Source organism: Chenopodium album, chromosome 2, assembly GCF_948465745.1.
Source record: "Chenopodium album chromosome 2, dcCheAlbu1.1, whole genome shotgun sequence".
Lineage (NCBI taxonomy): Eukaryota > Viridiplantae > Streptophyta > Magnoliopsida > Caryophyllales > Amaranthaceae > Chenopodium > Chenopodium album.
In genome coordinates this window covers 58,734,383-58,740,658 of record NC_137835.1, presented here as the reverse complement: position 1 = coordinate 58,740,658, position 6,276 = coordinate 58,734,383, and positions in this window count along the sequence as shown.

Genomic DNA, 6,276 nt, shown 5'->3' with positions numbered 1-6,276 from the left:
AGTGGGAATTGACATTACGATTAGGGACAACGATTAGGTACAAAGCAAAGTAGGGAGCCGCCAACAAGTTTTTAAGGAACTTGTAAACTGTTCACGGATCATAAAAGGCAACCACGATTAAGTGACAACAAAAGGCAACAACGATTGACCTGTGAAGGTTACACCCCATTCATAATCCATGAGATTACTAACTCCATATGGTTTGGAGCCACGAAAGGAGGATCGGGGATGATGGTACGAAGTGAGTCATGGAGTCACATTCGCCCGTATTGGCCTCTACTCGATTCTTATAGTGAAAAGCTATTCCCGCGATCTCAAAGGCATACAAACAAAAATATTCAATTTGCTCCAAACTATTATTCAGCTAAATTGGTTGAATATTAATGCAATATATTATTCTAAAATATTGTGATCACTTGAATTAAACAACAAGATTAAAAAGGAACCTAAACCGGTTGTCCAAATTATCTTATTAGACGTGATATTTAATTACATATTCCCTTTAAACATGCGATGTAGTGATCAATAAATAATAATAATAATAGAATTAACATTAATATTGGAAGCAATTTTACAATAATAGCGTTAGTCAAATCAAATAATAAATAAATCTAATCATGATACTAGCAACAAGAATAAAAATAAGAGTAATTAAGTGAATCAATTACTCACTTTTCCCGTTTCCTTGAATTGCTACATCATGAATAAACCGTTAGTAACTTCAATAAAAATATAAATCAAATTAAACCAATTAAATTAAATAAAAGTAGAGATGATTTGGTCCAAACCCTCAGTCAGTTATACCTTTCACGCCTTGGTTTAAGGATGGAATCTCAGGTTAAGTATGGACTCCTTGGAGTGCTTAGGGGAAGGAATGAAAACAATAAGGAGGCTAGTGTTTAGGCTAAAGAGGGAGAAAAGAATTATTTTGTGATCAAGCTTGTTGATGATTGAAAAAAGGGAAGATATGACCTCTATTTATAGAGAAAAAAGAAGGGTCGAAAAATTAATATAAGATCCGAATTAAATCAGAATAAAACTCGATAAACAGCAGTTTTTGCGGTTTTTGTTTTTATCATATCTTTTGATCCAGAAATTGGAATAAGATGAATAAGATATTGTTGGAAAGCTCTTGAAGTCTACTTTCTAACCAAATTAGAATCAGATTAAAATATTTTGCAGAACAAAAGATATAGCCGAAATAGTAAGACGGTATCAGTTTTGGATAAAGTTTGACATTTTATTCATATCTTTTCCGTTATAGCTCGGAATTGATATTATAATATATCATTGGAAATATAACTTCAAGGGCTATCCAAACATATAAAATTTGGATAAAAACTATGAGGCACGAAAATAATATATGTCTATCTTTGAACGTCTTTCAATTCGGATAGAAATAGGATTTTCAAAAAGAAAAGTTTTATTCAATTTCAAACTCTTTAATCTTATTTTTTCAAAACGGATAATTAAGATCTTTTAGAAACTTATAGAAGCTTCCAATTGATCCTAATTGGTTTAGGAATGGGATTAAATAATTTGGACCCTCCACGTGATCATTGGGTCGTAGGTAAGGTGGGCTTAGGTTCGGTTTGGGCTCAGTTTAATATTTTGGCCATAACTTATTCATTATAACTCGGATTTGGGCTTATAACATATCGTTGGAAAGCTCTTTTAAAACCCCATCCAACTATGGACCAAAATAAACTGGATTAAACGTTTTATAAAAAGGGCATGAAATGAATGATTTTAAAGGACACGAAATGAATTATTTTGGGTTTAAAGGCACGAAAAGAGGAAAATAAGTTATGGTTTGGGGAAATGGGCTAGAAGTTGGGTTGGTTTATGAAATGTATTGGGAATGAACATTGATTTAAGCACTTCAAAGATTACATACTCAACCCGACCAATAATGGCGGTGAAAGGTTGTTCATCATCGGGTTTGGTTTTGGGGAGACATTTTTAGGTGTCTACACAACAATAATAACAACAGCACTTGGAAAAACAAGAAGAACGACACTACTTCTTTGTCTTCCAAGCCCAATAATGCTGCCAACAATATCAATATCAATGATGTGCTGGCCCTTAATGCTCCTCCTCAAAGATTCCAAAGGCAAAGGAGGGTTTACACGCCTTTGGGAATGACTTATGATGCTGCTTTTGACCGTTTGCATGGTCAAGGGCTGATTATTCCAATTGGACTGTTTCCAGAACCTCGACCAGAGAATAAAACCGCTAGCTATGACCCCAATGCTTATTGCAAGTTTCATCAAGGCAAGGGTCATAATACTGAGAAGTGCTGGAGGTTGAAGGATGCGATCCAAGACCTGATAGATGCTAACCAACTTCCTGTCCCTCCAAGGGGCAAGAAGCCTAACATTCATATAGGTCCTCTTCTGATGCTTTGGCTATCATGGGAGATGAAGTCTACTTTGATCAGTCAATACTCATTCAACATGTGAATGAACCTTTGCCGGAAGTGGTATTTGTCTCGAGCTATGAAGAAGTGAATGGAATTTGGGATAGTGACGATGAAGACGTCTATCTCAAGGATATAGCCTGTTCGTCTCTTGGCACAAGTGAAGATGTTTGGGGAGATCTTGAGGTCAAGGTTCTCACCAGAAGTGGACGATTGCAACATCCTAGTCCACCTCCACCGCAATCACAACCAATTGTTGATCCCATCGACCCTGTGAACAACGATGTTGTCAAACAATCACAAAAGACCAAGGTGGAAATGAATGTATGGAAGCTTTTGGATACCTCTCATGAGCATCAGAAGGCGATGATGAATGCTTTGGTGAAAATAGGAGTTGATGATGATATGACTCCTCAAGGACTGGTCAACTTTCTCACCACTGAATTGCCAAGTACTAGCAATTTGATTTCCTTTTCTAACAAGGATCTTCCCCCGGAAGGGGACCAACATAACAAGGCCTTACACCTTACTGTAGTGTGTAGGCAGATGAATGTTCCTATGAGCCTGGACATTAAGGCTTCTTTCAATCTGTTGTTAGGACGTCTTTGGCTTCATGAGCTAAAGGCGATCCCATCATCGTTGCACCAGAAAGTGAAAGCCATAGTTGGAGGGGTTCCAATTACCATTGATGCCTCCCCCATGCGCATTCAAGTTATCGATACTCCCATCGTCCATGTCGAACATGACGAAGAAGATGAAGATCTCTGGGGGTTTTCGCTCGATGATGTTCTCATGATTGAAGAAGAGGAGAAGTGTCATCTCGAATTTGATCCATATTCAAACACCAATGTTAATGCCATTATGAAGAAGCAAGGGCATTTCCCTGGAATGACCCTCGGACTCAAAAAGAAAATGGCTGAACTTTGGGGGCATTCTGGTGCACTCAAGAAAGATACCTTTGGCTTGGGATTCAAGCCAACAAAAGAAGATGTGAAACAAGCCCTATTGAAAATGAAGGCTCGCTATAATGCTCGAATCATGAAGACGGAAATGGCCATGGATCCATATCCATTCACCCTCAATGGCCAATATATCAAAGAAGGGGAAGACTTCCCATGCTATGAATTCCCTGAGCCTTTCGTCCACGATGGGAAACGTGAACCAGGATTCGAGATGTTCCTTGATTGTGACTTTGTCGAAGAAGGCGAAGAACTCTTCACAATTGAGAAACCAGCTAGTCCAAGCTCTGATGATCTAAACATTAACCTTATTTTTTGACTAGAAAATAATGAATCCAAGCCTGTCTACAATGATGATTCCTAGCTCATTCAAGTTGTTATATCAAGCAAGGATTATGACCCCTCCGAGTTAATCGTCCAGGCTGATGATATTTCAAAGGGATGGCGCAAGACAGTGAAGATCACTACGCCAACCGGAGAGAAGTTGGAAATAACCGCTGGCGAAGGTCCTATGTTTGATCAGTCTGAGTCGTCTGGTTCCGAGTCTAAGTCTGAGTCTAAGTCCGTAGTCGAGTCTTTAGGATCTGAGGCCGACCCTCTTTCTGCTATAGAGTCCAATCCTGAGTCTCTTATTGAGTCTTCTCTTCTTATCTCAAATAATTTCGGCGAGGTTGCAGCTGACCTTGACCCTCTTAATCTATTGACCGATGAATTCAATAAAATGAATACCTTTGCTTATGATGTGTGTCATTCCCCTAACCCTGATCAATATTGCTTTGCTAATGATAAAAATGACAAAGAAATAATAAAAGCAATGGATGAACACGAAAATAAAACAGCTGTTATTGAAGATACAGAAACAATTAATATTTCCAATGATACGACTATCAAAGAAGTAAAAATTGGATTAACACTAAGTCAAGATGAAAGCAAAGAGCTAATTAACTTGCTTAGTGAATTTTTTGATGTATTTGCTTGGTCATACCAAGATATGCCAGGAATTGACAGGGATATAACTCAGCATATGATACCACTCATTCTAGGTATGAAGCCTGTCAAACAAAAGCTGCGCCGTATGAAACCGGATGTGGCCCTCAAAATCAAAGAAGAAATCAGAAAGCAATTGGCTATAGGTTTCATCAAAGTATCCAAGTATCCAGAGTGGATAGCAAATGTGGTTCCAGTTCCGAAGAAAGATGGAAGGGTCAGAATGTGTGTTGATTACAGGGACCTCAATAAGGTAAGCCCGAAAGATGGATTCCCTCTACCTCACATCAACATTCTGGTCGATAACACAGCAAACCATGCACTCCTATCGTTCATGAACGGCTACGCCGGATATAATCAAGTATTAATGGCCGAAGAAGATATGGAGAAAACCACATTCATCACACAATGGGGTACGTATTGCTATACGATAATGCCATTCGGGTTGAAAAATGCGGGTGCCACCTATCAAAGAGCAGCCACGACATTGTTACATGATATGATGCACAAAGAGGTGGAGGTCTATGATGACGATATGATCGTCAAGTCAAAAGATCGCCCAGGCCACATCATTGCACTTCGCAAGTTCTTTGAAAGACTCCGCAAGTACAACATGAGATTAAATCCAGCAAAGTGTGCATTTGGGGTCACATCAGGCAAACTACTTGGTTATGTGATTAGTTCTCGAGGGATTGAAATTGATCCCACAAAAGTCAAAGCGATCATGGTCATGCCGCCACCCAAGAATGAGAAAGAAATTCGAGGATTCATTGGAAGGATGCAATATATAAGTAGGTTCATATAAAAACTCACGGTGATATGCGAACCTATATTCAAGAAGCTTAAGAAAAATGTCCCAGTCACATGGGATGATGATTGCCAAAAAGATTTCGACAAAATCAAAGAATACCTGGCAAACCTACCCGTGCTAGCGCCAGTAATACCTGACTTTCCTCTTTGACTCTACCTTACGGTCACAAGAGAAACGATGGGGGAAATGCTAGCACATGAGATCGAAAATAAGGAGAATGCAATCTACTATTTGAGCAAGAAGCTTCAAGGATATGAGACACAATACACAGCGCTTGAAAAGTTGTGTCTCGCACTTGTGTGGACCGCACAGAAACTAAGACATTACATGCTCACTCATATAGTGCATGTCGTATCCAAGATGGATCCTCTCAAATACTTGTTCGAAAATGTAACACTCCATGGCAGATTATTAAGATGGATAGTCAACCTTGCTCAGTTTGACTTGAAATTTGTACCATAAAAAGCCAACAAAGGTTCTGCGGTTTCTGACTTCTTAGCAGATTTTCCACTAGAAGAAGTTGAGAAAGAAGAAGATGAGTAAAACTTCCCTGATGAAGATTTACTCATGACTGAAGATGATAGCTGGACACTCTACTTCGACAAAGCTTCAAACCGAAAAGGGTTTGGTGTAGGAGTCTTGCTCGTGTCACCCAATGAAGAGCATATCCCAATTTCCATGAAGCTCGACTTTGACGTCACCAACAATGCCGCAGAGTACGAGGCATGCATTTTGGGATTAGAAACAGCTGTGGCCTTGGGACTTAAGAAGCTCAGAATCTACGGTGATTCATCACTAATCATTAACCAGATCTCTAAGAGATGGAAGGTGAGAAGTGAAAGTCTCGCTACGTATCAAGCTCATCTGGAAACTCTCACGGAGCAACTAGATGAAGTGGAATATACGTACTTGCCTAAAGAAGAAAACCAGTTTGCCGACGCACTTGCTAAATTAGCATCAATGGTGCGAATTCCAACAGATACAATCATAATGCCATTGACCATAGAAAGAAGATATGAACCGGCTTATGTTCACGCACTCGATGATGAACAAGAATCACAAGAAGAAGATGAAGAGCCATGGTATACATATATTCTTAA